Source organism: Sus scrofa, chromosome 8, assembly GCF_054392235.1.
Source record: "Sus scrofa isolate SSC_HxYL_T2T_F1_AM1 chromosome 8, Sscrofa_HxYL_maternal_Yorkshire_Landrace_v2.0, whole genome shotgun sequence".
Taxonomy (NCBI): Eukaryota; Metazoa; Chordata; class Mammalia; order Artiodactyla; family Suidae; genus Sus; species Sus scrofa.
The window spans coordinates 21,963,465-21,983,283 of record NC_139390.1 but is presented as its reverse complement, the minus strand read 5'-3'; the positions used below and the strand labels follow the sequence as shown (position 1 = coordinate 21,983,283).

Here is a 19,819-nt window from a genome sequence, read left to right as displayed (position 1 = left end):
TTGTGATGGACTGAGCATCTTCTTGGCTCCAGAAGACTTTCAGAGCACCTTGAATCTCTTTTCATGCCAGAAAGAGAATCCAATCCTCCCAGAAATTTGGATTTTTTTTTTCCAATAGCGAGCATAAACTTTTATAAAACTTGCCTTGGATATAGTTCCCTGTCTCTTGGGATAGACCGTGAAGGAAGATAATATAATAATGTATATATATTCCTGGATCACTTTGCTGTGCAGAAGAAATTGGCACATTGTACATCAGATATACTTTAATAAAATATACTTTAATAAAAAAATTATTTAATTGCTTTAGGAGTTCCCTGGTGACTCAGCAGGTTAAGGATTCAGTGTTGTCCATCCTGCGGCTCGTACAGCTGCTATGTACGCATTAGATCCCTGGCTCAAGAACTTCCACGTGCTGTGGGAGTGACCTAAAAATTGCCTTGTATGGCAGCTCAAACAATTAAAAACAGAATTACCATATGATCCAGCAATTCCAGTTCTGAATATATAGTTAAAAATTTGAAAACATGGACTCAAACAGTTGTACATCAATATTCAAAGCAGCATTATTCACAATAGGTCCAAAATGTGAAGCAACACAAGGGTCCATTGACACATGAACAGATAATCAAAATGTGGTATATACATACAACAGAATATTATTAAGCTTTAAAATGGAATGAAATTCTGACAAATGCTACAACATGGATGAATATTGAAACCATTAAACCCACTCACAAAAGGATAAATGCTATATGATTTCACTCCTATGGGGTACTTAAGTAGTCAAATTCACTGAAACAGTACATAGAATAATGACTACAAGGGGTTGGAGAGAGGAGGGAATAGAGAGTTATTATGTAATGGGTATAGAGTTTCAGTTTGCAAGTTTTACAAATACCTGTCACTGAATTATATATTTAAAAATGGTACAATATGATATGAATATATAAAAAAGCATGCCTTACTTTAAAACACAGGCAATTTAGTCATGAAAAAACAAACAAACAAACAAACAAAAACTCCTGTAGGTAGAATTGAATCCATGTGTTTTAGGCACTGATGCTCATGAAACATAATGGTGAGTTCCTTGAGAAAAGGTCAAATAATTGAATATATGGCTGATTGGAGAGAGCTGCTGTTTTGACTTATTGAAAGGAAACAAATCTTAACATTTACACATCTATGATTATAAGAATTTCACCCAGGTTAGCTTCTGTTCCAAGTAGTTATAACTTTTCCCCCACTTCCATTGCTTTTGTCATTTATTTATTTATTTATTTATTTATTTATTTATTTTTTGTCTTTTTTTGCCATTTCTTGGGCCGCTCCCGTGGCATGTGGAGGTTCCCAGCTAGGGGTCTAATCGGAGCTGTAGCCACTGGCCTACGCCAGAGCCACAGCAATGTGGGATCCGAGCCGCGCCTGCAACCTACACCACAGCTCATGGCAACACCGGATCCTTAACCCACTGAACAAGGCCAGGGACCGAACCCACAACCTCTTGGTTCCTAGTCGGATTCGTCAATCACTGCACCACGACGGGAACTCCTGCTTTTGTCATTTAGATCCTATTTCTGTAGAACACTTTCAGGTGATTTCTAGTTTTGCAAAATCATGTAAAGATTCCTGAAGCTTTTCTACATGGTTATAGCTAGAACTACTAGCAATGGAAGTGATTGCAACCCCATGGAAATATTCATCTAAACTCATTTAAAATGTAGCTCTCCTTAGCGGCATCTCCTTCCCCAATTTTAAATATGTTCATGGCTACCCTAAGATGAAGATGACTCATCAGTGGGGGAAAGTGAGACAGAAGAGAGGTCTTAGTGGAAACAGTTATTTCTCTTAACCAATTGAAAAAAAAATAAAATGGCATTCTGTGTTTAAAAAGATAAATTATAATTTTGGCGGAACAGTATACAACAAAATAAAAAAGGAAAGGTTAAAAAAAGACACTTCAGAAAAGGGCAGAGTGTAGTATAATTATCAGCGCTGAAGATATTTATTTAACAATTTTACCTTGATATTGAGGCCTAGACATTGATATAATCTAGGAACAAAGCCAAGGGGAACTACACTGCCCTAGGATCATTGGGTCAGAAAATCTTTTAATTTGGAAGAAGAGGAGGGAGAAGGAATAAAGGAAGTTGTGTAAGTAGAAAAGTAATTATCTAGCAGAGCATTCACAATAAAGCAGGTGGAAAGAGATTCTGAAACAGAAGGCCAGTGCAATGAAGCAATGGTAATAGGACAGGAAATGTATGAACTTGGCTGAGTACTTGGCAGAGGAGGAATACCAGATTTAAGTGCTAATGGTACAAGATTCGACAAGGAGGTACTCAGAAGAGGAAGAGATGAGTGGAATCAAGAAGACTTATTTGCCAACCGCATTTGCCATCTGTTAATATGACAGTGCGTCATAAAGTAAAATTGTTCATAAACACTAATGAATCAACTTTAAAAAAAAATACAACCTGCGACATCTGATGAAGCATAGACATTGAACACTTGTCAATTTACAGATTAAACAAAATTAATGGACAGCCTGAATATTCAAACTGTCAACAAAGCTTGCAGATCTTATGAAAGAGAAATGCTATTCTGAATACGTTTAAAGCAATGTCTTTATATTCTTTGTTAGCATATGGATTACAGTTATGTTCGAGATACTAAGACTGAAGTTCTCGGAAAAAAAGGCCAAAAACTGATGACTATGATACAAGATTTATGCATACGTCATATTAGGTATTTCCCCTCACTTAAAAATTATGTAAATGTTGATAAAATCATCATAGAAAATTTAGAGGAAAATAAACTTTAAGCAAAAATGTATACTACAAATTCTAAAATTATTGAGTTGGGGCTTGTGCCTGCGCCTGTGGGTGATAGGCTGGTGGCGGGTGCAGGTCTGCAGGCTGGAGCTGTATGCGGCGGGCCATGGTTGGTTGGGTTGAGCCGGGCTGGGGTGTGGAGCTGGAGCGGGTAGCATGGAGCGGCAGCGGAGGTTGCAGGATTCGACCTCCTGGCTGATGGGGGGCAGGAGCAATGCAGGGCCAGCAGAGACTGCTGCTGGGCCCTGCCTGCCTCTGTCTGAGCCTGCTTCTGTTCCTTAGCTACAGGGGCTGCTGCCCACCTCTGCTCCAGGACCTGGTCCAGCACTGGTGCTATGGCAAGGTCTGCCTGCCTCCTTGCTCTGCAACTCCTTTGGGGGCAGTGACACTGCTGTGGATGCTGCCTTTGAGCCTATCTACTGGCTGGCGGACAACGTGATCCGCTGGTGTGGGGTGGTGTTTGTGGTGCTGGTGATCGTGCTGACCAGCTCCATCATGGCCATCGCCAACCGATGTGTCCTGCCCCTCATCCTCAAAACCTACTCTGTGCCACGACTCCGCTGGCATTTCTTCTAGTCACTGGAATCTGCTCCTCATCGTGTTCTATTACTACCAGGCTATCACCACCCCATCTGGATACCCACCCCAGGGCAGGAATGATATTGCAACCATCTCCATCTGCATAAAGTGCATTACCCCCAAGCCAGCCCAAACACACCCCTGCAGCATCAGCAATAGGGGTGTGCTGAGGATGGACCATCACTGCCCCTGGCTAAACAACTGTGTGGGCCACTGTAACCATCGGTACTTCTTCTCTTTCTGCTTTTTCATGACTCTGGGCTGTGTCTACCGCAGGTACAGAAGTTGGGACTTTTTCCAGAGGCTTATGCTGCCATTGAGAAAATGAAACAGCTCAACACAAACAAACTACAGGTGGTTGCCAATCAGACTTATCACCGGACCCCACCACCCACTTTCTCCTTCCTAGAAAGAGTGACTCACAAGAGTCTTGTCTACCTCTGGTTCCTGTGCAGTTCCATGGCACTTACCCTGGGTGCCCTAACTGTATGGCATGCTGTTCTCATCAGTAGAGGTGAGATGAGCATGGGAAGGCATATCAACAAGAAGGAGCGACATCGGCTCCAGGCCGAGGGCACAGTTTTTAAGAATCATTACAACTACGGCTGCTTGGACAACTGGAAGGTATTCCTGGGTGTGGACACAGGAAGGCTCTGGCTTACTCAGGTGCTATTACCTTCCAGGCACCTGCATCACAGGAATGGAATGAGCTGGGATCCCCCTCCCTGGGTGACTGCTCACTCAGCCTCTGTGATGGCAGTGTGAGCTGGAGCGTGCCAGCCACAGTGTGCCAGCCACAGCGTGAGCATCACCCTGCTTCCTGCATTGTCTCAAGGGCCTCCAAGGATAGCTTCTTAGAATCCTAGAGCAAAAGGAGCCAGTGGGCCTGCCTTAGGGTACCATGCAGGAGCAGCTCATGGACCAGTCTTCTGACCACAGCAGAAGCAAGGCACGATGTGGAAAAATCCTAGGACGGATGTCGTTTTACTCAGGCAAACAGAAGTTCCAGCCCCAAATTGGAGATTAGATAGCCAGAGACCTTGCCGGGTACTAATCCCAACCTCTTCCAGAGTACAAGCCCTGGGGTTGGCCACCACCTCTTCCACTTGCCATCCGAGAACACACCTGAACGGTAGAGCTGAGTTCCTGGCTTCTCAGCAGGGCAAAAATACAGGCCTACCACCGAGGTCACTGCCACTTCTCATATGCTGCTGAAGGGAGCACAAATAAAGGGATTTGATTTTTAAAGCTAAATAAATAAATAAATAAATAAATAAATAAATAAATAAATAATGATTGAGTTGGTAGTTAAGCATATTTTTCCTTTTGTTTCTTACCACATGGTTGATCTTGCCATGGAAAGAGCAATAAATAGCATTTGGCTTGTAAAAGTAGAGGGTATCTTCATAGGTAAGGAAAACCAAAATTCAGAGATCTTAAGAGTACAGTTTTTTTTCTGCTCTAGGAGGATTGATTATTTGCCTCAGGATAGATGACATGAAGGAAACATTGGCAAAAAGGAAACTGAAATATAAACATCCCACTGCTACCATGGAGATAAGATAAAACCCCACTTCCAGGGATCTCCTTTTTTTTTTTTTTTTTTTTTGCTCAGTCATGTTACACGCTTGTATTTCTGTCATCAGATCCCTCAAGTTCCACATCCTGAAACGTCATAACAGTTGGACAGATGAGATGATCCAAGCTACTGTTCCCTCAAAAAGCACACATTGATTAAAATAATCTTGGTCAAGATAGTATAAATGAGAAGTTACTGAAACTATTTATTTAGGTGTGATTCAAATTGCTTTACAGTCCATTCTCATGAAAAAAAATATATGGTTTATTTGAGATTACATATGGAATTATATATTTTCATTATTTTGGCACAGTGATGTTTTACAATGTTCTTTATATTGAGACTCTTGGGTGTCAGAGAGTAAAGGGTGTGTGTATCCATCATTGTAGCATGCCTATGCCAAAACATAGCTATTTATGTGTATCTGGATACTGTGTATTTTGTTCATGGAGATCACTGTCATGTAAACTGAACATGAATATCGTTACTAAGAATACAAGTATTTTTTTATCCTTCCCTTTATTCTAAAAATTTTATAGACACAGTTTGTAGAGATCATTTTTTTTTGTTTTAGATATTATTAGGATTAAAAAATAAATTAGCACAAAAATATTTGGCTAAAGTTAAGGACAATGCTTTTGACTATAGTCATCTAATAGATTAAATATCAGATTTGAAATATAGACTTCTTTTTTTTTTTTTTTGCCTTTTTGCCATTTCTTGAGCCGCTCCCACGGCATGTGGAGGTTCCCAGGCTGGGGTCGAATCGGAGCTGTAGCCACCAGCCCACACCAGAGCCACAGCAACACGGGATCTAAGCTGTGTCTGCGACTTACACCACAGCTCACGGCAACATCGGATCCTTAACCCACTGAGCAAGGCCAGGGATCGAACCCACAACCTTGTGGTTCCTAGTTGGATTTGTTAACCACTGAGCCACGACAGGAACTCCCTATACTTCTTTCTTTCACTTTTCTGTAAGTGAAAAACCAAGACTTCATATTTCACTTTGCTGAGGAAAATAATTTGAGTATTGCTTTATACTTGTATGTGAAACTGTCTCAAACAAGTTTGAGCTTTTGAGAATTTGCTTAGACATTTAGGCATTAATCACTTTGCAACCCTTTTGTAACAAAATTTGATCGACTATTATTAATAACAGTTGTTCCATGTACTTCCAGATTAGTGTGATCTCGTATGTCAGGTAGTAATTTAAATCATTTCTCCTGAATTTAGGAAATTAGTGTTACTTATCAATAAAAGATTCATAGTGCTAGCAAAAGTTTATATGCAAATATGACAATACTCAGTATTAGAGCCTCAATGTTTTTTAAAACAACTTAACCCTTAAGTTATTGTTTGTTTTACATCATTGGCATCTGATCTCTGGAAACACAGTCATAAAGGGAATGTTTTAAATTAGTAAGGAAAATGACATAAACTAACTGCTAACAAGACAAGACACGGTACTTTTGAAAATAACTAGTGTATAATGCACAAAGTTCTTTTCCTTACTTTCTTTTTTCTTTCTTCCTTTCTTTTTCTTTCCTTTTTTAAAATTATTTTTCTCTTTTGTTGATCTATTTGCTTTCATTCTTTTTTTTTTCTTAAGCATTGCTATCACTCAAATTAACAAACAGGGCTATGTCTCTAGAAGATTAATGCATAATAGACAGGAGGATGATGGTGTTCAATAAAAAAAAAGTGAATGCAAATTTCCTTTATAATGACATATGTTCAAAAGGAATTTCAAAATGTAGTAAATGAAAATATTTGTAAGGATACATACAGAGTTTTTGGCCATAAGAAATTTCATAGCTGAATTTTTTTTTTTTTTGCTACAGATTCTCTGACTTGTCATTACTGAGGTCCAATTATCAATTTTAAATTCTATTTGTTAATTTATTCCTCATTATGTTTTACTTTAACATGTTATAAAGCATGAGATTTTATTTTTTGAGAGTTTAATAAAACTATCTTTATGGAATACTTCACATTTAACCTACTGAAAGCATTAACTCCAAAATATTTACCGGAGTTTCCATTATGGCTCGGTGGGTTAAGAACTTGACATTGTCTTTGTGAAGATGTGGGTTCGATCCCTGGTCTTGCTCAGTAGGTTAAGGATTTGTCATTGTCGCAAGCTGCCAGGTAGGTCACAGAAGCGGCTTGGATTCAGTGTTGCTGTGGCTGTGGAAGGTAGCTGAAGCTTTGACTCAACCCCTAGCCTGGGAACTTCTATGCACTGTAGGTGTGTCTATAAAAAGGAAATAATAATAATAATAATCATATTTACTGAACATCCGCTGTGTTATAGCCACTGTATTGGGCACTGAGACTATAATACTGCACAAAAAATAATACATTCCTGGCCTACATGGAACTGGAAGGAGCCTAATGTGAACACAGTAGGTAGAGAAGATTTAATAAAGAAGCAGAAAAATGAGCTGAGCTGGATATCAATGAACTAAAACGTCTGTCAATAGAGAACTGAGAATGCTGTGCAGAATATAAAAGAAAAAGCAATGGATAAGAGTGACATCTTCAAGAGGATGACATAGGATGTTCTCAACTTCAGTCCCCCTCACAAGAAGACCAGCCATCAACTATCCATAAATAAGACACTGTTGTGAAAATCTCAGAACCTGGGGGAGATGCTGAAGCAACCTCAGGGCCACAGCGCCCTAGAAGGACAGCATCAGAAATCTAAAGAACAGACTACACTGACTGCATAGCCCCTTCCTGAGGCTAGACCGAGGTGGATACCCAGCCCTCCCAGTTCCCAGGTGGCCAGCTTGGGTCTCTCCTCACAGGGACCACTGGGGAAATCTGCCAGGCTTGGCCACGGAGGATCAGATAGAAACAGAGGGGATCAGGGATTGCAGCCAGCAGCACTCAGATCTTGGCAAAGCCCATTCCTTCTGGAAACTGTGCTCCAGACCCCAGCCAGTGACTGCCCATCTGCTGAGCCAAGCCTGTGACCCTCATCTGCCAGGAGTTTAGTGCGCAGTTCTGCCTAGTGTGGGTCACCAGCCAGAGAGCCGTAAAGGCTTTGGAGCCCATCCCATAGCACTGCCCAGGGAGGGAAGCAAATGGGAAGTCCTGCCTACTGCTGAATAACATATCCAGTGCCACCCAACCAAAAAGCCTAATCAGAGAATCCCTATAGCCGTGAAGCTCCTCCTAAAGCACGGTATCAATCCTACAGTCCTACCCAACTGTGACATGTAGCCTGGGGCCCCACATAACAAGAGACACTTAACAGTGACCTTGAACAGAACCCAGCCTATGTTACTATATAGCTGCAGAGCCCAGGCAGTGGCCTTTCTCAGAACACTGCCAGTGACCCAGTCCAGTCATAGAGTATAGTCCATAGCCCCACCTGATAAGGGGGCACAGACACCAACCCAGCCCAACCACAGAGCCCAGAGTCCCACATACAGCTGGAAGCGCCTCCAAACAAACAGCCCAGCGAGTAATCTTGTCCAAAGGGTAGCACAATCAGCAGCCCCCTTAATCATAAAGCACAGACTTAAGCCCACTCAATTTAGGAAGGAGACTTTTAAGATTGGTATTTGTCCCTGGCAAATGCTCTTATGGAGGTCATGAACTAGATTTTGGGCAAGGAAGCTTCTAAAGGAGTCTGTATTTTTTTTTTTTTTTTGTCTTTTGTCTTTTTGTTGTTGTTGTTGTTGTTGCTATTTCTTGGGCCGCTCCCGCGGCATATGGAGGTTCCCTGGCTAGGGGTCTAATCGGAGCTGTAGCCACCGGCCTACGCCAGAGCCACAGCAACGCGGGCTCCGAGCCGCGTCTGCAACCTACACCACAGCTCACAGCAATGCCGGATCGTTAACCCACTGAGCGAGGGCAGGGACCGAACCCGCAACCTCATGGTTCCTAGTCGGATTCGTTAACCACTGCGCCATGATGGGAACTCCGGAGTCTGTATTTTTAAAAGCCTCTTTTTCTTGCTTCTTTCCTTCCTCCCTTCCTTCCTCCCTTCCTTCCTTTCTTTCTTTTCATTCCCAAGGAATTCTGGGCTGTGTTTTAGATATCTCCTGGGGTGTTCACATTTCAAACATAGATTTACATCTTCCATGAACAGAGAAAGAATGAAAGTTTTCTCTGAGGAGGTCTGGGGTATATTTCTCTATTATCATAAGTCTAAGGCAATTACTATTTTAAATGTTCCTTTGTATTAGAATATGGGGAGTTCCCATTGTGACTCAGTGGACAAATCCAGCTAGTATTCATGAGGATGCAGGTTCGATCCCTTGCCTTACTCAATGGGTTAAGGATCTGGCTTTGCTGTGAGCTGGGGTGTAGTTCACAGACTCGGTTCAGATTCCACATTGCTGTGACTGTGACATAGGCCGTCAGCTGTAGCTCCAATTCAGCCCCTACCCTGGGAACTTCCATATGTCACAGGTGCAGCTGTAAAAAGCAAAAAAAAAAAAAAAAAAAAAAAAAATGGATTTGCATGGAGAGCTTGTCCATTCCCTTGTTCATTGCTCGCATTGTCAGTTATCAAAGCTTTGTTCTTTCCCCTTTTCCAGGGATTCCACCTCTTAGCATCATGCTCAGCTTTGTCACAAGAACTCAGATCTTAATCCATGGTAGTAGCTTGCTTCCCCCCGGCTTTGCAAAATGGCACTTAAGGTCTCCAATTTATTATCCTGTTCTCTTACTTTGTATTTGTATGCCAGCCCCAAAGCCAGCAGCACAGTGGACACCTCAGCTCCATTCGTGGTTCTCCTTCCAGAATTCTGACACAAGTTTCAGCCTCTTGTTGGGCATCAGTATCCAACTGATCTGCCCACAGAAGAGGTTGCCCAGGGCAGCAGCCATCCTTCTTCCTTCCTTGCTGCAGTGTGTTCTGTGCAGTTCCTCTAAAAGCACATCAGATTAGCCAGTATTTCAGGGGTAGCCTCAAACTCATGTGGCAGTCTACATGCACCTAAAATATGGGCCACCTCTCCCCACACAGAGATGGACAGCCCACTCGGGATTTCCCCTGTGGATACTTCTTTCCCAAGACCCATTTCTTCAGTCTCCTGGCTGGCTTTCCAATTGTTGGGTCACAAACTGGTCCCCATACACAAAGGGCAAGGTAAGACCCTGAGAAAGAGTCAGGCCACTCCAGATATGTAGGTGACAGGTTTAAAAAGCAAGGGAACTTACATACAAGGTTTGTCTTGAGTGGCCACAAGAGGTAGATCTCCACACCCACCTACCCGAATTTAAACATTATTTATACAGGTCTTAACTGGCTTCAGGCGTAGGTACCTTCAGATAGTCCCAACAACACATTGCTTTCTCAAGCCTGGGGCCTTGAAAGGAGCTCTCACTGTTGAAATGGTGGGCAGAGTGTAGTTATTATGGAGGGGGGTGAGGTGTGGGGTGAGGAGCCTTTGACCTCCCAGGTCCAGCTCTTGGGTCAACTGGGAGTCATGTCCTTTCGATGACCTTCTCCAATAGCATGTGCACCTCAAAGTTTTAAGATTCTTATGTAACTATTTGTGAAGATCAACCTAATTTAATACACAATACAAATGATAGATTCTAGTCAGCTGTTTTATTTGGGTAAAAAGATTGAGTTGAAATTTGTCGTAATGGCTTTATGGTGAAAACATTAAGCTAAGAGAGGTAGGATGTTATTCCATAGCCAAACTCATCAATTAGACCATAGCCGAGGCTGCATCAAATTACAGTATCTGATATGAAAACCACACATATACATTACAACAAAAGGAAAAGGGTGGGAAGTCCGAGAAAGCACTTCAAATAGCAAAACATAAAGAGTGATTTCAAAGATAAATCAGTACCTATCAAGACAGAAAGGGCTGCATTTTACATATGATACCTAACAAATGTCTATTTTCAATAATAACAAAGAAAAGAAGTATGAAAATTATCACATCTGGTATTTTCAACAGTTTTTGAAAAGGAGGTATTATTATTCAATCAATAACACATGTATCAAGAATCCACATGTTGTCAGCATTTGTAATTGCATTAGAATTGATTACTATTATCTGAGAAAAATACTCTTCCGAAATTACATAAAACATAATACATTCAACTGCTCATTCAATATACATTCATGCAGAGCAGCCATCTTACTAAACCTACATAAAATGATCAATCTCAAGTAGGATACAGAAATTTCAACTACAAAGTTACCAGGAATCAATATGAAAGAAATTGAATAAATACATCTAGAGGTAATGTCCAAAAGAATTGGAGAACAAAAATGCAAAAATTGGATTTATCCTTAAAAAGATTAGATGTGAGACTTCCAGAAAGAAGTATTATCCTCTGAACATTGATTAGAAAAGTTGGAAATATACATACCACTGAATCTAGAGAAGCGGAAAAACTAATCTGCCTGAGTTAGAGAAATACAGAGTATCAAATTTAAGGGAAATGTAGCGTGGGCAAACAGATCTTTATTAAAATCCAGATATTTGTGCATATTGAATTGCCTGTGTAAAGGAAAATCCATTTTTCAAGCATTTCATTTTACTATTAATGATTTATGAATAAGAACGTTGTCAACAATGCATCCCTCAGCAACAAAAGGCATATCTTATTCTGGAGACAGAGTGCTACGGAGAGAAATTATCACATCCTTGATATTTTAAAAAATCCATCAACCAACAGGAGTTGGAGATGCAGTGGTACAACATGTATAAAGTGAAACAAACATGAGAAAGCTAAGTAACTTAAAGACAAAATAACATACCTGTTAGGAGCTGAACTGTGCGGCCCGCCCCCACCCGCAATTCATATGTTGAAGATTTAGCCTCCAGTACTTTGGAATGTCAGTGTATTTGCAGATAGGTCCTTTAAAGATAGAGTTAAAATGAGGTCATTTGTGTAGACCCTAGTCTAATATGTAATCATAGGGCCTAGGATTACAGTTTATGCCTGTGTAAAGCCAAATGAGGATAAATGAGTAAAATAGAAGTAGCTTCTTTTCTGGTAGGCTAGAATGTATTTTGCAAGCAAGTTATTTTGCTGTAGAATAACTAATACATAGCAAGGTATTAGCAAATGTCAAAATTTCTAACAAAATGTAGTAAAAAAAATTCCACACAATTGGTCAGATTCAAATGAATTCCTGGAAAAATAACTTTATACAATAATATTCATGTTAGTTAAAATAATGTTTATTGGTGAGTACAATAAGATATTTCTGGCCAATAAGTCAAACGTGAAAATGTTAATAACTGAATTAAATTCTGTTGAGATGACTCCTCTCCTATTTTAAAAGCTACAAGATAGGAGTTCCCATCATGGCACAGTGGAAACGAATCGGAGTAGGAACTATGCGGTTGCAGGTTCGATTCCCTGGCCTTGCTCAGTGGGTTAAGGATCTGGCATTGCCGTGAGCTGTGGTGTAGGTTGCAGATATGGCTCACATCTGGCGTTGCTGTGGCTGTGGCGTAGGCTGGCAACAGCTCCGATTAGACCCCTGGCCTCAGAACCTCCATATGCCACGGCTGTGGCCCTAAAAATACAAAAAGACAAAAAAAAAAAAAAAAAAAAAAAAAAAGCTACAAAATACTTTTTTGTTGTCTTCGACTTTTGGTTTGGGATTTTTTTTTGCTTTTGTTTTTGCTTTGTTTTGTTTTTGCTGTGCCCACAGTGAGTGGAATTTGGAATTTCCTGGGTAAGGGATGGAACCTGTGCCAGAGCAGGGACAAAGTCTGATCCCTAACCCTCTAGGCCACCAGGGAACTCTTCCTCCTCCTCCTCTCCCCCTCCTCCCCTTGACCTCCTCCTCTCTGTCCATCTCCCTCTCCTCTTCTTCCTTTTTTTTTTTTTTTTTTGCTTTTGAAAAAGACTTGGTATTTAGAACAGTAGTTTTGAAAAATAAAAAAAAAAAAAGGAAGGAGGTAAAATGACCCTATTGCCATGTACTCATGTACTCACATTTTGGCATGTGATCCTACTAAGATGTTTTCAGATGGCAGAATATTTAATGGGATATACAGATCTTAGTTTTTTAAAAATAGGGTCAAGGACAGCATGAACAGAATGTAAATATAAATTTTAAAATTTCAAACTTGAAATTCCATATTCAGAAGTTTATAGCTCCGACACTTAAAAATTCAGTAAATATGCCAATACAAATGTATTTAAGCTTCCTGACACTAAGTCAAATAAATATATACTTGTTAAGTAAAAGAAAAAAATTAAAATACCCTGGAATTTAAATAAAAAATAAATTTTAAGGCAGCGTTCCCGTTGTGACTCAGTGGTTAGAGAATCTGACTGGGAGCCATGAGGTTGAGGGTTTGATTCCTGGCCTTGCTCAGTGGGTTAAGGATCCGGCGTTGCCATGAGCTGCGGTGTAGGTCACAGACACAGCTCAGATCCCTAGTTACTGTGGCTGCGGTGTAGGCTGGCAGCTACAGCTCTGGTTAGACCCCTAGCCTGGGAACTTCCATATGCCGCGGGAGCAGCCCTAGAAATGGCAAAAAGACAAAAAATAAATAAATAAATAAAATAAAATAAATTATAAGGCCATATGTGTGTGAGTATATAGATATATACTTCTTGGACGTTTCAGATTAAAATATTTGACTGAAAGTTAGAGTTTAAGAGTTTAAAGTACTTTATAAAGCTGTATCACTCACTTGTCTTGTGCTATTTATTTAAACACTTAGTGTCCCATTTCTCAATCAGTGCAACCTCCTTTTTGCCATATGACACCAGGGTCAGGATATTATACTGTCATAAAGGCTCAAACCCATTCTGTATTTGACTTGAACTCTTGGATACTTTTTTTTTCACCTTCTCTCTTTGTCTTCAGGCAGAGAGATTGAAGCTAAATGACTTATTCAAGGGCACTAGGCCAGCCGACATTATACTATTGATTTAGATTAATAGTTTTTATTTCCCAGTTGGATTGACCCCCTGAGCTTTGTCAACTCCAATTCCATTTCCATGAAATTGGGATAATATACTTAACACCTAGATCAATTGAGTATCTCTGTAATTATTCTCTTATACATGTAAAGTACTTTGAGCACAGAAAGTGAAGTGTAGTCTTAAATTGTGAGCTGCTTAGAAGAGAAGAGATGGCTTGAGAGATATTATAGCTCTGTTTGATTTTTGGATGAGCTGACATATGGCAGAGGGATTAGATTTATTACCTGTTGCTCAAGATAGTGACTTTTTTTAAAAGATTTTTTTGTCTTTTTAATAAAGCACACCAGAATTTAAGCATCCAAATATTATTGTTATTTTAAATAGTTACCACGCAGAACTGAGTGATTATTCCTTGAAATTTTTGACCACCCTAAATAATAGTTTGACCCTCTTTCCCAACAGTCTGAACCCTCTTATCCCAATCTATTTTTCTTGTATTTTTCAAATTGCTTCTTAGATTATTTGCTAATCGCTTATTTAATTAGTTGATTTTTTAAAAATTAGGTTTACTTATTTATTTTTATATTTTATTTATTTATTTATTTATTTATTTATTTTGGCTTTTTAAGGCCACACCCACAGCATATAGAGTTTCCCACCTCATGGGTCGAATCTGAGCTACAGCTGCTGGCCTACACCACAGCCACAGCGACACAGGATCTGAGCTGCCTCTGTAACCTATACCACAGCTCAAGGCAATGCCAGATCCTTCATCCACTGAGCAAGGCCAGGGATCCAACCTGGGACTTCACGGTTCCTAGTTGGATTTGTTTCTGCTGCACCCCGACTCCAAGTTTGCTTTCTTAATTCTATCATTTCCTTTTCCTACAATCTTTTACTTACTTACAAATTCCATAGGGCAAGAATGGTTACTGTTATTATCACGGCAGTGGTGGTGGCTATTAACATTGTCCTTATCAGTATTACTATTAATATTTTCAGGTGTATAAATTAAACTTCGACATAACGACCAGCCACGTTGGCAAAGACCACAGAATTAGTAGCAGAGGTTCCATCAAAGGAGACCTCTTGATGCCCATACCAATGATTTTTTTTCCAGATATCATGTTGTTTATCATACCCATCTATCATCTATGTACCTGTATTTATTCCTGGTTAAAATATTTTCTTCTTCTCTTCCTTTACACATTTCTTCTTTAATTTTTCCTTTTGTGTGTGCGGATCTGCCATTTGATATCTTTCCCCAAGTGGAAAGTTGTCGGTGGAATTAAAGTGCAGTTTGTAAAGATAAGATGTCAATGAAAATGTTTAATATTCAGAAATGCTGCACGATTGTCCTAAGTCAGCGAATTGCACAGGATCATTTTAGTTTCCTCTTATCGACTATAATCTCCCTCTCAGCTTAAATCCCAGTTGTGACAGCTCAGACAATGTGTGCAGAGCATTCACATCGCACTGCGAGATGTATTTTCACTTCTATGTTTAGTATCACCTCTACTGTGACTCATGTATTATCATAAAACATGGATTTTATTTATGCGTAAAATTAGATATTGCTCCCCAAAAGGGAAAAGCGTCTTGCACATAAGGTAAAACTGGCAAAATAGTCTTGAACATTATGTTATGCCCAGCGAACTCTCAGCACTCAGCTACCAACTGCTCATTTACGAGTGCTCCGCAAATGTAATAATTTATTATCAAAACATCCCCAAGAAAGGTTGGTTAACTAATCTAGATATATCACAACTTTTTAATAGTGGCAATATCTCTAATATAAATTTAACCAAAAAAGCATTTTGCCGTGTTCAGTATATTTCAGAGTTAGAGAGTTAGATCTATGCTGTTATAAAATGTATCTAAGGTAATAAAAATTAGGGTGTTTTGGGGTTTCCAAATCATTCAGTGGTAAGTTTTTCTTCTAACATTTACTCTAGCAAGCTTTATAAAACAATCTCTCATGCTATATAGCATCCCATTTTCAATTTGAAATAAACTTTTTAAAAAATTTCAGTGGAAAATATGCAGTTTTAGAAGCACCTTAATTTTCTAGTTTTTTTAAAAATAGAAGTCACAGTTGCCTTTATCAATTCAAGAATACAGAATTTTTAAGAATGTTATTATAATATTATATATTTGTAACTGTTTTTGAGCATCTGCATGACTTTTACTATATACATTGCATATTTTATTAAATGTATTTTGCAATGAGATGTATATTACATCACGATGTAATATGAAACACAATATACATTATACTCAATTTCAGATCAATGCTATACATAGTACATTATATTGAGTGCATAATACAATTAACATTTTATCGAAATTATGTTAAAATATGATAGCCTGTAATTTATCAGCACCTAGGACTATCTATGTTAAATGAAATAAGGATGGCGTGAAATTTCTGGTGCTTTAAATTAGTAAGAATGTTGTTTAATGAATACTTTATATGAGGGGAAAAAAGGATGAATTATATTTTGAATATTTCATAAAGTAGAAAGCAACAGTGTCTCAGTTCCTTACCTTCATAAATTTAAATTTGTTCTTGAAATACAAACGTTTGGATTACTATTTTTTATTAATTTGTTAGATTTTACCCATCAGAAATCTTTATATTTAGTTCTAAAAATGCAACAAAACTTAAATGAAATTTATGTCACCGTTTCTGTATTTGCTTCATTAGAAATGGTATTTTAACAAAGTTTGGTAAACTTTCTTTCTCCTAATTTAAAAGTTAATAAGAGCCACATGTGGCTTATGCTTTGCATTGTCATAAAAAGTTACTTTTTTGTGTGCATTTTTTTAGGGTCACAACTGTGGCATGTGGAAGTTCCCAGGCTAAGGGTCGAAGTGGAGCTGTAGCCACTGACCTACACCACAGCTACAACAACACAATAACGCCAGATAGGAGCTGCATCTGCACCCTTCACCACAGCTCACTGCAATGCCGGATCCTTAACCCACTGAACGAGGCCAGGGATTGAACCTGCATCCTCATGGATGCTAGCCAGATTCATTTCTGCTGATCCCCTGAGGCAGAATACTAACTCAGGTATCAGTGTAGGGGCAAGGGCTTCAAAGCATTCTTTGATATGGCTATTGATCAACATCTGTGGTTTAAGGCCTCCAGGGAGTAATATCCCCACAGGCCTTGTTTACTATAGGAAGTGTATCTTTCTTACTGGCCTTGTTTACTATAGGAAGTCTGCCTTCCCCTACATGGACCTTAATCTCTAACCCCCTCCTCAACTGATAGAAAAGAAATGAGAGGAATGGTGATTTAGACTAAGGGAAGAGAAGGACAAAGAAACCACAAAACTTACCAGACATTTCCACCCCTAAAATGCCTATTGGACAAGGACTGATATAGGTAACTGGGCAAGGCCAATGGGAGAAAACCACGTCTTTCTGGACCCCTTGTTAGTAACCACCCCCATCTTTAAGGGATAAAATTCCCTATAGGACAATAGAGAAGAGAGGTTTTTCCCCTCCCAGCAGCCCTGGTAGCTATTTGCTTTCTTGTAATAAAGACTTTGCTTGCTTGCTGCTTGTGTGTTCGTGAAGTTCATTCTTCAGCTGCATGAACAAGAACCCGGATTCTGGTAACATCTTTCGTCAACACCATGAGGGGAACTCCATATTGTAATAACATGTAAGTTACTGAGATAACCTGAATTTTACAATGATGTTATATAAGCATAAAGTAATGTCTTCATTTTTCTATAAGGTTCACAGTGTTGAGTTTACTTCCACATTGGCTATAAAATATCCAAATGTAGCAGTTGATTGTTGGTTTCTTATCTGCATGACATTACTAAACAGACTATTTTTTTCCTAACTGTCCTTCACTCACATGACAGAATTGATTCATTCATTCAACATACTTTTTTGGGGTCTTGAAATTTCCTAGGTAGTTCCTCAGCAGTTTAAAGAAGTTTTTTAACTCCCAGATGATTTTAGTCTTCTCATCTAAAACCTCTGACTTAAACAGTATTTCCCTTTTACTCTTTTTTTTTTTTTTTTTTGTCTTTTTGCTATTTCTTTGGGCCACTCCCGTGGCATATGGAGGTTCCCAGGCTAGGGGTCCAATCGGAGCTGTAGCCACCGGCCTACGCCAGAGCCACAGCAACGCGGGATCCGAGCCGCGTCTGCGACCTACACCACAGCTCATGGCAACGCTGGATCGTTAACCCACTGAGCAGGGGCAGGGATCAAACCCACAACCTCATGGTTCCTAGTCGGATTCGTTAACCGCTGCGCCACGACAGGAACTCCAATATTTCCCTTTTACTCTTAAACAAGCAGTTCCTTTGGTGAACTACAAATATCCCATATTTATTCCCATCTGCCTTTCTTCTTTCGTATCCTAGCTAATCTAACCTTAATCTCTTTTGAGCCACAACACTTGGACTATGTAATTAAGTTTTGTTATGTAATACATGTTAGTTGTTCATCAAATGTGTTAATTATCTATTCAAAACTGCAGTGTAAATTTTGCATAAGCTTCTGAGGGAAGGGATCATTATTTGTTCTGAATATTTCTTTCTTTCCTAATGAGCTAAGCACATATATCACATCAAGGTCATATATATATACCTTTAAACCGTGTTTTTCTATTATCACACTACCCGATTCGTTAAGACTCTATCATGTCATCAAGATTATTATAGACACCTCCCACTGGATGGTCTTGCTGACTCTTCTCCACTACGGACAGATTCTCATTACAAACTCAAACGCGATCACTCCATTATCTTCACGCCATTCTCTGAAGACCTCCAGCACAGAACAAAGACCAAACCCCACACATACCAGACCCTTCAAAGTTAGCTTATATTTTGCACTTTTGGCTCTTCCTTTTCTATTTTTCCACAGATATACTGGATTTTTACCATCTTCAGAAACCACCTAGTCCTTCCATCATTTTATATGTTTGTTCATATTGCTTGTTTGGAAAATCATAGAAATTGAAATAAAGAAGCATAATGTGATAATTTTTGAAGTCTGTCGCTTAAGTAAGTATCTATACTATTACATTTTTATTTCTTGTTCTCCTTTAGGTCAAGGCAATGTTGCAGCCTTCAGTCTTCCTAAAGGCTTTTATTTACATAGTGAATACCCCTAGAAATGATCTATTTTTCATTTCATTAAAGTTCTTTCTCTATATCAGAAGTTCTTAAACTTTTGGTCACCCAACTTCTTTACTTTTTTTGAAAATCAATAAGGTTGTCAACTAAGGTGGCTTTATAGAAGTTAGATGGGTAGATATTTATTATATTATAAGGAAAACTCATTTAAAAGTAATTATGAGAGTTCCCTGGTGACCTAGAGGTTTACAGATCTGATGTTGTCACTGCTGTGGCTTAGGTCACTGCTCTGGTGCAGGTTTGATCCTTAGTTCAGGAACATCAGCATGTTACAGGCATGGGGAAAAAAGTGTAATTACATATCTATTCATTTAAAATAATAATAGACCAATTACATGCTAATATAAAACAATTTTTATGATTATTAACTATATTTTCCAAAAAAGAGTGGTACTAACATTTTACGGATTTCTTTAATATCTTGCTTGGTAGAAGGCATCCAGATCTTTGCGTCTGTTTCTGCACATAATTGCTCCCAATGTGTTGCTTTGCTCAGCACATGTGAAAAACATCCAGATGCATATAGATAGATAACTGATGTGCATAAAATTTCTATATAAGTTTTTGTTTCTTTTGACATATTGAGGTTCAACATGGTAAACGTCAATATGTCTTGATTACCAGTACCCATGTGGATCTGTTTTCTTACCCATAAATTGATGCTGGTGTGTTATGATCATTTTGTCTTATGGAATCAAAATTTCACATGAAAATATAGAAAGAGGGAGATAATTCTCATCATTACTACTGAGACAATCATATTTGCAAAATTTCTT

At 39.0% G+C, this 19,819-nt stretch overlaps 1 long non-coding RNA gene and 1 pseudogene across 4 annotated transcripts in view; one reads left to right on the top strand and one right to left on the bottom strand.

Moving 5' to 3' along the window:
* LOC110262070 (uncharacterized) overlaps positions 1-19,819 on the bottom strand; it is a 1,266,882-nt gene that overhangs the window by 262,498 nt on the left and 984,565 nt on the right. The window lies entirely within an intron of this gene.
* On the top strand, positions 3,049-4,178 carry LOC100519852 (palmitoyltransferase ZDHHC16 pseudogene; annotated as a pseudogene).